General features: G+C 38.9%; 3 non-coding genes across 3 annotated transcripts; 1 reads left to right on the forward strand and 2 right to left on the reverse strand.

The window, feature by feature from the left end:
- Positions 1-3966: 3966 nt before the first annotated feature.
- Positions 3967-4039, reverse strand: Trnam-cau (transfer RNA methionine (anticodon CAU)). Its single transcript has one exon. It is a non-coding gene; the product is annotated as a tRNA-Met (tRNA).
- A 4093-nt stretch (positions 4040-8132) lies between these two features.
- On the forward strand, positions 8133-8204 carry Trnaq-cug (transfer RNA glutamine (anticodon CUG)). The gene has a single exon. It is a non-coding gene; the product is annotated as a tRNA-Gln (tRNA).
- A 445-nt stretch (positions 8205-8649) lies between these two features.
- On the reverse strand, positions 8650-8755 carry Trnal-caa (transfer RNA leucine (anticodon CAA)). Its single transcript has 2 exons — positions 8718-8755; positions 8650-8695 (listed from the first exon to the last, which is right to left on the reverse strand). It is a non-coding gene; the product is annotated as a tRNA-Leu (tRNA).
- Positions 8756-13487: the final 4732 nt, after the last annotated feature.

Raw genomic sequence — 13487 nt, forward strand, 5'->3', positions numbered from 1 at the left:
ACAAGATGTTGAGAGAAACAGTATAAATTCATGATCTGAGTTTTCAAATTAAATGAGATAATGTAAGCAAACTCAGAGAATAATATCTGGAACATGTTAATGGTACAATAAAATTTAGGTGTTATTACTATTACTTTTATTAGTGTAGAATAATAAAATACTGTAGATTAGTACTTAGTTGTTTTGGTTGTGCAGCCTTAAACAAAATTTTTAATCTCTCATCTACTTTCTTCCTTTAAATCCTGCAACTGAAATTTCTTCTTCTTCAAAGGCTGAATTTGACACAATAATTACCACATAGTAAGTTTTCAATTAAGTATTTACTTGTGCTACTGTTTAAAAAAAGGGTTGAGGTAATCTACAAGATTACCTCTATAAGATAAAATGGAAAATGTTAATAGATTTATATCAGGATAAAGGGAATAGAGAGGTAGAAAATTAAAATGAGACTAAATTATGCACCCCACCTCACCCCCAAAAGACTATTTATAAAGGAAGATGACCTCTTTCAAGGGATTAGAGAAAACTTTTCCCAAAAAGTGATGTTTCACCTGAGAACTGCGGGGATAACCCCTCAATTGCACAAAGGTTTGACTCCAGTATTCCTGGAAAATCAAAAAACAGAATTTTCAGAGGACTGAAAGATAACACGAGTAGCTTGAATGCATAGAGCTTGAGAAAGTACTGATGTAGGTGTAAGGAAAAGTGGTCAGGAAGGCAGAGGCAGACCAGTAATTGGCTCCAAGATTACAATAGCAGTTCAGAGTTCAGACTTCACCCTAGAAGCAATATGAAGCCTATAAGGATTTTAAGCAGCAAGGAACAACATGATTACACTTTAAAATTATTACACGATTTTAAAAAATAGCACAGTGGTGTCCTGTAAAGAATGGATGTAAGGCAAAAGATTATGCAAAAATATAAATTAGGCCACTGTGCAGAAGAAAATCATGCAGATTTGGCCTAGTGACTATGAGGTAATGGGAAGGAATGGTGAAGAGAGACTGAGGAACATGAAGAAAGAAGAAGACTTGTGGACCCACACCACCCCTGGGGTCTGGGAGAGCAGGAGGTGTCAATGTGATTCATTCTTCTCAGTAGCTCATTTCCCACATAGGCTTGTTACTGGGAAAGGCAGAAATAAAGGAGACTAGGAAATGGCACTTAAGATCTTTTGAGAGTTCTTTGGAAGCCTAGAGCATTTGTAGTGTTCTTGATAATCCTTGTGGAAACCCAAGGAAGCTGGTGCTAATTCTGACCAGTAAGCCAGCCCTGAATGATCAAACAAAAACAAGGAGAATGTTGGAAGGAAGTAACATCTTCAATGATAGTCCACAGAAGATACAATTTCTAAGAGGAAGGAACCTGAGTCTGACTAAGCTGCATCCTCTCCTTCAAGGTCCTCACAAGGTGTGTCTGACAGGTAGGACTAAGGTATCATCTGACAACTCAACTGGGAAAGGATCAGCTTTCAAGCTCACATGGTTATTGGTAGAATTAAGTCCTTCAAAAGCTATTGACCCGAGGACACTCAGTTCCTGCTAGATATTGGCTGAAAGCCACTCTAAGTTGCTTGCCACATGGACTTCTACAACATGGCAGCTTGCTTCCTCAGTGTGAAAGTCAAGAAGGCCACAGAGAGTCATCCAGTCAGTCTAAAGTCACAACTTTATAAAACCTAAATAAATTTAGATCTGGTTGACTTCTACAATTTCTCCTGAATTTCCTAATTAATTGCTTGATGTTAGTTTACTAATTTAATTTCTTTTTTTCATCTCTGAAATAAACTCTCTCATTGTTATTATGACCTAAGACTCTACATGAACTACACTTACACTAATAACCTTTTCTCCTGTCAGGTTCCTCCTTGCTCATTCACTGACCTTAAACCATACCTGTCTTCTTGCTATTCCTTGAACATTCCAACAAGTTTCTTGCCAAGCCCTTTTTACCTGTTGTCCTCTGGCCTGCAATTCTATTCCCCCTGATATATCAGCCTCATAGCTCACCTACTCACTTCCTCTGGTTCTCTGCTCAAATGTCTCCTTATCAGAAAGACCTCCCTAGTCACTCTTTATTATCAAATATTCCCTGCCCCTTTATTCTGTATTCTTTTCCCCACTGATTTCATTTTTCTTCCTAACATGTATTACTGACATATATTTGGTTAAGAGTTTATTATCTGTCATTCCCCATTTTTCCGTTAAAATGTAAATCCATGAGAGCAGGAGCTTTTGCACAGTGTTATACCTCCAACAACTTATTAGCAGACTGGGTCCAGTTAAGAAATAACACTAAACTGGGGATATGATAGCATGTTCCTGTAATCCCAGGGACTCAGGAGGCTAAGGCAGGAGAATAGCAAGTTCAAAGCCAGCCTTACCAATTTATCAAGGCCCTAAGCAACTTAGCAAGACCCTGCCTCAAAAGAAAAAGGGCTGGGAATGTAGCTCAGTGGTTAAGCACCCCTAGTATCAATACTTGGTACCAAAAAGAAAAGAAATAACACTAGGCATTTCAACTGGATACAGTGTGGTAACTCAGACATAATAACTGCAGGAAGTAACTACTCATTCTCAGGGCTGTGGGAACAAAAAGGAAGAGGTTGGGACTTCTGAAGACAAATTACTGGCCAGCTGCTGTTACCTCTGCTGCTAGTATTTCAATAATGGGATGTTCTGGGAATCCATAAAGAGAATGAAAGTTGGGAAGGAGTCAATTGCCATTGTTACAACAACTTGACAGGAAGAGCAAAAATCAAAAAAGCAGTCCCTTCTTTTTCCTTCAGACTTCCAGAGTTGAAAAAAGTAATTTGTAGACACCCAGCCCCAACATCACAGAACAGCATATAGGAGGATGGATTTGAAGCTGAGCGAGAAGATATTTTTTTGCAGGGGCGTTGGGGTGAGTTGGTATGGGAGATTGAACCTAAGGGTGAATAACCACTAAGCCATATCCTCAGCCCTATTTATTTTTTTTATTTTGAGACAGAGTATCTGTAGGTTGCTGAGGCTAGTTTTGAATGTGACCTGCCTCAGGCTTCCAAGTCGCTGGAATTACAGGCTTGCACCACTGTGCCCAATGAAAGAACTGAGCCATAGGAAACACAGACTTGAACAGTGCATAGTAAGTGTGGAATAAAAATCTATTGAATACTTCCTGCTACATAAACTGAGATGTTGAAAGCAGGATACTAAATATTGATATTGTTCATTATTGAATTGGGTGCTTATCTTAAATACCAGTTTATCTACTTCACCTCTTCTTGTTTCTCTTTTACCATTTCCTGCATCTTATAATTTGAATAATTTAGAACTCCAGCCACCAGCAACGGGGCAGGAAAAACGGTTCAATGCAAGAAGACTGAGGGAAAAGTTTTGTGTTGTTTTGCTTTGGTAAAGTGTGTGTGTGTGTGTGTGTGTGTGTGTGTGTGTGTGTGTGAGTGAGAGAGAGAATGGTCATCAGTGGTGACCTGGTGATAAACAATTCCAGAGGACTGGTTTTAAAAAAATCAATAATTAATGCAACATATTTCATAGTATGCAACACCTTCCACAATTCCAGTACAACAACCTTCCATCCTCTCATCCCTCTCTTCACACTCTTGGCCCCGTGAGTTTCTTGACCTTAGTGTTTTTGTAACAAAGAATACCTGAAAGGCATTTTCAACTCTCCTCTACCTCCATCTCCAACTGTTATGAGAAAAAAGAAAAGAAAAAAAGAAAGAATGAATTTTGGAATATCCTTAGTGAAAGTCTCCGTTTTTTAATTTAACATCACATTTCTCAGGAAAACAGCACACTACCCCTTCAAACTCATTAAAGCATATGTCTTGCTTTTAAGAAAAGACGTATAGTACATTTTCCTACGGAAAAAGGTAGAGAGGAAAAAAAGGGGAGGAGGTTATGGAGCTTCCTTCACTGGTTTCCTTCCTTTATGTTAGGCAGAAGGAAAACTAACTTGCGTTGCCCCCTCTGAGGTTCGAACTCAGGACCTTCAGATTATGAGACTGACGCGCTGCCTACTGCGCTAAGGAGGCAACCTTGCTACAGGTCCACACGGATAATTTACCAATGTTACTGGAAAAAAACTACTATAAATGTTCCGAATCATAGTTTTCCAAAGTAATGTGAAACTGTGGTTTAACTAGTGTCTAAAACGGTTTGTATGACAAAGGCACGCAGAAAAGGCAGGGACCGACATCCAAATTCAATCCCTTTCCCTGCGAATATTTCTGCGGAGACTCTAAGGACTGTAAGGGCAACTGAGTCCAGATTTCACACATGTCCTGAACCGAATGAAAAGAGGGCAGATTTTTAAAAAGGTCTCAGGATTCTTCCTTATTTTTCTCTAGCAGCAACCGGTTCAAACCAACGACCCCAGACTTGCTTACGCTCGAAATCCGAGGGCTTATTTAACCGGGTCCAACCTCAGTGGATGTAACACCTTCCTCCGGTTTTGGAGATTGCGGAGAGCCTCCCTCCCTCTCCTCCCGCGGCGTTGGGTCAGGAGTCACCTCGGAATGCTGTTGGGAGTAAGGGAGTTCCCGGGTTGTGATGGAGAGCTAAAGGGAGGGCCTGCCACTAATTAGCAAAAGAGAGTGGGAAAAGGTAGCCGAGAAAGTACTGGAAATAGGCAAAATATTTCAGGAACTCGGTAAGGAGGAAGTACTAGCCGAGCTGTCTAAATCCCTACGAATGATTCCACCCCTTTAAGGACGTGGGTACGAATCCCAAGGACACTGGTCCGTTTTATCTTTTTTCATAGCCAATAGACAGTTCTCACAACTTCCCTATTCAGGCAGGTTCCTCTCCTTCCATTACCTGTTTTCCCAGGCCAGAGGTCACACATATTTATTGTCTCTAAAGCTGATACGTAATAGGGCTTCAACTAATTATTTCATTTAACGAGTACTTACTGAGTACCTATTGTGTAATATCCCTTAATCATCATTGTAGTTTCATCACCCAGAACTATCCAAGGTATAACAGGCTTTTATTTAATTCATTTGTTTATTTTAAAAGTATTATTTTGCACCTACTATGTATCAGTTACTTATCTAGGCCTGCATAAACCTCAGTACTTCCTTATTCTATTATTAAATAAAGAGATGATCCTCAGTCTCCCTGAATCCGCTTTCACCTTGAGACGGGTCCTGCCTACACCACTGAAGGAAAAAATCTGTCAGATCCCGGAGAAGACCCTATTCTTAGCATTGCCACAGCGATGATACATAATCATTTCATAATCTGAACCCGGATTACCCTGATCTGAGTTGAGGCGACTCTGCAAAAGACCCCATTCTTCGCCTCCCGACTGCCCCTTTACATTCCACTAGCTAGGGGCGCTCAAGTCTCCCGGTGCGTCTCTTTCTTTCTGGGGCCACTGCTAGCAATTGCCTCCGTCCTCATCGCTTTTCTTCATCCTCTAGGCCTCACCCTAGAAATTGCTTTCTCCTGGAAGCCTAGCTTGAAGTCTCCCTCCCACAAGGTTCAGGATTACATTTAGCAGCTGAGGATGATGAGGGGGATAGGAAAGATGATTCCTGCCCTGGAGCCTAATGGAGAAAATAAGCCTTTAATGATGGCCCTAATATGACACATTACTGTAAAAAAAAAAAAAAAAAAAAAAAAAAAAAAACACTATGAATGACATCTGAGATATATTGTTACCAGAAAAAAAGAGTGCTACACAATAATACAAAAGAACAATGTATAGAAAGGGCACAGTTCAGATTGTTACCAGTGATGTTAACAGGAGAGAGGAAAAGAGATTATAAATTTTATTTTCAACATTTGTTTGAGTTGTTAAAATAATGAGTTTATATTTATTTCATAAATTCAATAAGTGAATTAATGAATTCATAAAGAAATTAAAAAAAAACTCAATCTGATGAGTGCAACAAAGAAGAAAGACAGCATGCTGGGAACACAAATCAGATCTGGGCTCAATCATCTTTTTTTTTTTTTTTTGGCAGCTTCTAATCATACTACCTATTCTTAATTGGGTATTCCTCTCGGTATGCTTTGGGTACACTCTGTTATCACTCAATCCATCACTTATTTTAGCACTAACCATACTTCTTGAAAAGTTTTCTGAAATTGTCTGCTTTTTCCCATACATTATAAATTTTGTCAAAAGCGGAATCATTTTTCTCTTTCCCACGTCATGAAAATTAGTACTTATGGTAAGTTTTTGTGAATAAATACACGAAACAATGTCTTTCCAATTTGAGAAATGTGCAAATCATACAGAGATGAGGAGCCTGGATGGAAAACAATGAGATCTTAAGTTTTAGGTGTATTATGTGTTATTAAGTCCCTCCAACAGGACACTCCTGCTGAGTTAGGTTCCAGATCATTGATTATACCAAGAGCAAGTATGCAAGTATGCTTTTCGTGGACTGAGCTCTACTACCAGTAACTGCAAACCATTCTTGCTTAGATTACCAGGAAACAGCTGTTTCTAGATTGTGGAACTCAGATATCTCTTCCCCTACTCACTCTCCTTGGTGACTTTCATGTGTTTGCATTCATTTTGCAATATCTGTGAGCCAATTATGGGCAATTTCAAGAAAATAGTTAAGCCTTCTTAACCTCAAACTCAAGAATAAATAAATCCACCCATGCCCTCTATTTTCCAGGTCTCTACTCATTGTTCTTTCCAGAAGATAAAGTTCCAAAGGTGAAAGAGAGAATAGTCATCTAGACTTACTCCCTTTTTCCTTCTTTGGAGGGAAATTTAAAACCTACAGTTCAAAAGTAGGCTTTTGAGGTTCTGGTGTCATATTTAAACTAATGAACACCCTCACACCTTTGGTGCTAGGGATCTGCCTATGTGCATACTAAACAAGCACTCCATCACTGAGCTACATCCCCAGCTAGTTAGCCTCCCCTCCTTTTCTTTCCTTCCTTCTTTCTTAAACAAGGTGGTGGTTTGTGAAGTAAAAAGGGTGCCACCAGAGCTAGGGAAGAAAGAACTTAACTAGATCTGAGATAGTATAAACCATCTTTTAAGGCTAGGACATTCCAGCAGATAGTATGGAGAGTTTATGTTTACAAAGGGAGGGAGTACGCACCTGAGAGGACTTTATAATCACCTATCCAGAAGTCTTTGGATTTCACACTACACTATTTCCCAAAACTCTATTCAATTCCATTTCTATTAATTGACTTTTTTGTAACAGGCACCTTGCTTGGATGAAGACATTCAAAAGAATGGATGCCAGAAAATGATTCCAGGATTCCTGGGTATCCACTTGGTGCTGGGACCGGGAAAGCCAAGAACGAAAAGGAAAAAGAAGAGGAAGGGGAGAAGGAGGATTTAACTCCCTTTAGACTTGTCAGAATTAGCCTATGGAATGAAGGCAAAAAGAAATTCTCCAAAAAAAATCTGAGGCTGGGCTACCCTACTGAGTATTCATTCGTTTGTCCATCCATCTGCCCTTCATTCGTTCATTCATTCACTCACCCTTTCATCTATGCATTCATGGAACAAACACTGAACTTCAATTAAGTACCAGACCTTGGGCTATATTAAAGCAGAGTGAAGATTCTGTCCTGTAATTACGGCACTTTGGAGAGGAAAGATAGATTTTAAAAGTTCAGACTCATGATTACAACTGAGGGGAAGCACTAAGATAGACGGAGTTAGCTCTAGATGTCTTCAGAAACCGATAAAATGAGTCAGTGACGCGGAAAAAGGGCGATGTTATATATGTCATTGTTCCCTTTCAAACGCTGGGGCTAAAATCAAGTTTGTCCTTTCAGGGGTCGGAAATGAAAGGAAATTAGTCTCCCGAGGTAACAATATTCTTGAATCAAATCCCGCCCCTCCTGAGATGGAAGGAAAGAAACCTGGGAAGAAGCAGCAGTGGAAACAGTGTGTGACTCCTCCCCTCCCCCTCCCAACCTACGTTTGGCGTTTCTAACGCCCGGCCGCTGGAAAGTGGGGATATTTTCTATCCGGAAAAAAGAAAATACCCTTGTAAAAATTATTTTACATTAATTAGGATGCAAATATAGAGCTTTTATTTAAAGTGATATTTCATTTTCAATTTGTTTGATATAGTTCATTTTTCAAGAGTACAAAGAGACCTCAGATGGACAGTGTGTCCAGAGCTTGTCAGGAAGGGTTCCATGGTGTAATGGTTAGCACTCTGGACTCTGAATCCAGCGATCCGAGTTCAAATCTCGGTGGAACCTTTCATATTGTCTGTCTTTTGCTTCTCTTTCTCTGGTCTCAAACAGTGTAATTTTCGCCTTTTGAATTCCAAGTCTTTAGATTTTGATGATCTCTGACAATGAGAAAAGGATATGTGACATGCAGTCCCAGTAATCAGTGAATTCTGAATCATTCTTTAATCACCGAATATATGTAATGAGCCTTTCTGTTCCCATCACACTAATTTCGTACCTCCTACTCCCCCTTGATGTCCCCAGGTTACAGCGAATTTAGTAAATGTGACTTTAATGAGCTGGCCAGAGAACAGGACAAAACGAGCTTTGTGATAAATAAACAAACAGGAAAAGGAAGAGGACCGATCTCAGTAAAGGTCCGTCATTTTAGTTAATATTAAACAGGAAAAAAAATAGAATAAGAGTGAAGAAATGGCTGAAATTATGGACCTCAAATAAACAAAAGTAGCTGTGTCAGAAGTGGGATTCGAACCCACGCCTCCATTCGGAGACCAGAACCCTCAACAGGGGGAAGCAAGGCTTGAGTCTGGCGCCTTAGACCACTCGGCCATCCTGACACACCCGGAGGTTTTTCTGAAATCATTATATTCTTCAATTGTAATGAATGTCCACACAGTGCAAACTACTACATTTAAAAAAAATAGTTTAACCAAAGAAATAGAAATACGAGTCGTTATAAGTAAACTGAATCCTCTTTCTTCGTAAAATCAGAAATTCTGAGCAACTCGTGAGGTTTTCCTCCTAATCCGGACTAGAATTTAAAGTTTCTCTCCCCTCACTTCCTCCCATGCCCAGTGTACAGAAGCGTGAAGATCCCAACAACATGGCACTGACTCCAGACTAGGCAAGAAAGTCCCCTTTATCCGTGATGTGAAAGGACACAAAGCACGGGCTCGGTTCCGAATGCTGCATGGCAAACCAAGCGAGTTGTGCAGGAAAGTGATCCAGAGATATGGACCATGTGAGAAAGCCTATGTAGACAAGAAAGGCAGGATGAGTGGGCGTCTGGGGCCTTGAGCAGGAAGACTGGCTGTAAAAGTAACAGGAGTTGGTCTGATCGGGAGTTGAAAGAGGGAGAATAGCTGATGTGAAAAAACATAATGGCAGAAGGAAATATCAACAGAGAGCCAACATCCCCAGATCCCTTCACCAAACTTGCAGAACTAGACAAACAAGTTCATTCTGCTGAGGTGAATACTACTGCAAACTAGTACTAGAGATAACAACAGACACAGACATTTATAAAGGTCCTCCGAAGAAATGGCCAGGTATCAATGTGATATCTAAAGAATCTCCAGTCCAAAATTTTGGCCCAGATCTACAGAACACCCAGCATCCGATTTTTCATTCATAATGTTAAATATGAATGACAATCAAGGACAACCAGATCTTTTTTGGAAATATTTCTACAATAAAGACAAGGATGAATACAAACAGGTCGGGAGGATCTAAGAGGAAACTAATACAAATGCAAGAATTTGGATGTCTTTTTAAAAAATTACAATTAAATCCTCAAGGAGAAGAAAGAAGATATTGCACTAATGAAACAAGAGAAGGCAAGGGAAACTCTTAAAATTAATATTATAATGGCAGAATTATTTTTGTAAATTTCAAAATAAAGTTGGAGAAATCTCTTAGAAAGTAGGGTGAAGAATGAGAAATGGAAGAGGATCAATAAGAAAATAATAGTGTAGAATAAAAGATTTACCCTCATACTACTGGGGCCTCCAGAAAAGAGGAGAAAATGAAGGAAATGAGATAAAGACAATAGATATAAAATTATTTTTCAGAACTAAAGACCTCAAATCTACAGATTTAAAGTCCACCAAATGTCCTGAATAATATGTAGAGAGGCAACCCTTTGAGGCATGTCATCACAAAACATCAAAAAATGAAGATCCTAGGGCTGGGGTTAAGGTAAGGGTTAGGGTTAGGGTTGGGGTTAAGGTTAGGGTTAGTTGTTTTGTTTTTTCTTGAAACAGGGTCTCACAATGTTGCCCAGGCTGGTATTGACCTGCTGAACTCAAGAGATCTTCCCTCAGCTTCCTGAGTAACTAGAACTATAGGTGTAGGCCACAACCAGGAAATTGATATGGATATAATCTACTGATATTTATTTCTCACCATTTTCATATGCACTCATGTGTTTGTGTGTTTAGTTCCATGTAATTTTATTGTATATGTAAATAGCATACAACCAACACCACAATCAAGACAGAACTGTTCCATTGCAAGGTTCTCTGGTGCTACCATCTTAAAGCCTCAGATACTTCTTTCCTTCCCCTCTGTAAACCCTGGCAACTACTAGTCTGTTCCCTAGCTCTATAATTTTGACATGTCAAAAGAAAGAAAGAATGTTATGAGTGGAATAATACAGATTGTATGTAACCTTTTGAAATTTATATTTTTACCTGGCACAATTTGCTTGAGATCCATTTAAATTGTTTCAATAGTTCATTCACTTTCAGTGTTCCATGGTACGGATATACCATAGTTTATATAACAACTTGCCATTCAAGGATATGCAGTTGTTTCCAAGCTTGACTGTTATGAATAGTGCTTTGTGCTGATTTTTGTGTGAACATGTTTTAATTTTTCTGAAATAAATTCCATTGATATTCAGATTTGAGATTCAAAACTGCAGTAGCTATTTTGCTACCTTATCAGAGAAACTTCCCCTGATCACCTAATAAGACTCCATCACTTTCCATCCTCCATATCCTGCCTCATTTTTCTTCATGGTATCTTTTACACTATTTCATATTTGATTCTTAGTTTATTTATTTTCTGTCTTTCCCTCTAAAAAGTAACTGCAGAAACTCAAGAACTTTGTTTTGTTTCCCAGTGTCCTGGAGACTAGAAGAGTGCCTGGCATAGTCAATGCAATGACTGGCACACTCAACAAACATTTGTTGAATTAATGAATACATGAATTTCAGATCTCCATTCATATTGGCATATATTGATCTAACACGTTCATTTTTGTTAAAGCATAGCACTCCATTGTAAGCCTGCATAGTATTTTCCACTAACTTGTTCCCTAATGAACTATTTTTATGAAGGTTCCAGTATTTTACAAATCCAAACAATGCTGTAAGGACAATACTTGTATAAACAATCATCTATGCAAATGGAAGAAAAGTGGAGTAGAAGGTTGCCACAGCCGGCTGGCTGGGCAAAATAGCGGGGGGGGGGGGGGGGGGGTGACCAAGAACTTGTGTAGATTGATATAGCAGGAGTAGGAGCCATTTATTGTAGGACAACAGAGGTATTTATACATTCCACACAGCTTATCTTAATTAGCATAAACTAGATACATCAGTCAACCAATAAGAAATCTCCACACTTAATGGCTTGCTGGTGTTACTTCACAAACCACTCCCTCTGGCATTTTGCCAGGCGCCATCCAGACTTGTTTACAGACTCTAACAGAAGGTTCAAAAAGTATGTGCATTTTTAAAAACTTAGTTACTGTTAAATTGCTTTCAATGATGTTCTTTCCGCTTATATTCCCACAGTGTGTTGGAATCTATATTTTCACATTCTTATTTTTTTTTACTTTTTAATTTATTCTTTTTAGTTATACATGACAGTAGAATGTATTTTGACATATCATATATACCTGGAGTATAACTTCCCATTCTTATGGTTGTACATGATGTAAAATTACACTGGTTGTATATTCATATATGAACATAGGAAAGTTATTATTTATTCTATTGTCTTTCCCATTCCCACCCCACCATCCTGTCCCCCATGCCAACCTGTCCAATCCAGTGAACCCCCATCTCATCCTACCCCCTTTATTTTCACTTTCTTAACAATACTGAGTATTGTCAAGGTCTCCCATCTTTCATAACATTATAAATTAAAAGGAGTATCACCACTATGCAAAGGTTTATTGGTGGGGCTGGGGTTGTGGCTCAGTGACACAGTGCTGGCCTCGAATGTGCAAGGCCTTGGGTTCAATCCTCAGCACCACATAAAAATAAATAAGTAAAATAAAGGTATTGTGTCCAAATACAACTAAAAATTAAATGTTTTAAAAAAGGTTTATTGGCCATTTATTCTTTTCCCTTGAACCATCTGTTCATATACTTTACTCATTTTCCTTCTCTTTTTGTTTTTACTTGTCAAAGTATTTTGTCTTTTTTTGTTATTGTTGTTTCAATTAGTTATACATGACAGCAGAATGCATTTCGACTCATTGTACACAAATGGAGCACAACTTTTCATTTTTCTGGTTATGCATGATGCAGAGTCACATCATTTGTGCAATCATACATGTACATAGGGTAATAGTATCTGTCTCATTCTACAATCCTTCCCAGTCCCATACTTCCTCCCCTCCCCTCACTCCCCTCTGCCCAATCCAAAATTCCTCCATTCTTTCCTTGCCCCCTGAACCTCATTATTGATTAGCATCCACATATCAGAGAAAATATTTGGCCTTTGGTTTTTTGAGATTGGCTTATTTGACGTAACAAGATATATACTCCAGGTCCATCATTTACCTTTAAATCCATAATTTCATTCTTCTTTAAGACTGAGTAATATTCCATTGTGTGTATGTATATCACAGTTTTTTTTTTTTTTTTTAACAGTTTTTGTGCCAGTTTTATTGAGGTACAATTAACATACAGTAAGATTTGCCAGTTTTTGTATGGGCATGTGGTGCTGGGGATTGAACCCAGGGCCTTGTGCATGCGAGGCAAGCACTCTACCAACTGAGCCAAATCCCCAGCCCATATATCACAGTTTCTTTATCCATTCATCTAGGACCTGAAAGATGATCAATTATGCCTGGACAGGCCAAAGCCAGGAGAAACTCTGGTGGAGGTCCGTAGGGGTCCTGACATGCAAATCCACAAATTCATAGTGTGACCTAGGTATAGGGGTAAAGACTAATCGAACCATCTAGTAGCTGATTCCCTCTGAAGTTTTCCTCAGGATAGCTGGTGCTCTCACAGAAAAAAAAAAAAAAAAAAAAAAGATCTTTTAAGGAAATTCATCTGGTCTTATTTGTTAAAAATATCTTCCCAGTTCTCCTTTAGCATTCAAATATTTTGAGGTATTTTTTCATGTAGAAATTGTTTGATTTTTAATTTTATGTGTCGAGTTTCTGTTCTCACCATTAAAAGGCTCAGGTGTCACTCCAGGAAAACTGGGTTGACTGGACTGCGCAAAATAACCACACAAGAGACACAAATACCATTTTCTTTGGGGTCGCTGTGAGGGGTCCTCTGACCTTAAGGGTCTGCAGGAAGAGAGAGAGAGAGAGAGAGAGAG

The sequence above is a fragment of the Marmota flaviventris genome, chromosome 6 (assembly GCF_047511675.1).
Source record: "Marmota flaviventris isolate mMarFla1 chromosome 6, mMarFla1.hap1, whole genome shotgun sequence".
In the NCBI taxonomy this organism is placed as follows: Eukaryota; Metazoa; Chordata; class Mammalia; order Rodentia; family Sciuridae; genus Marmota; species Marmota flaviventris.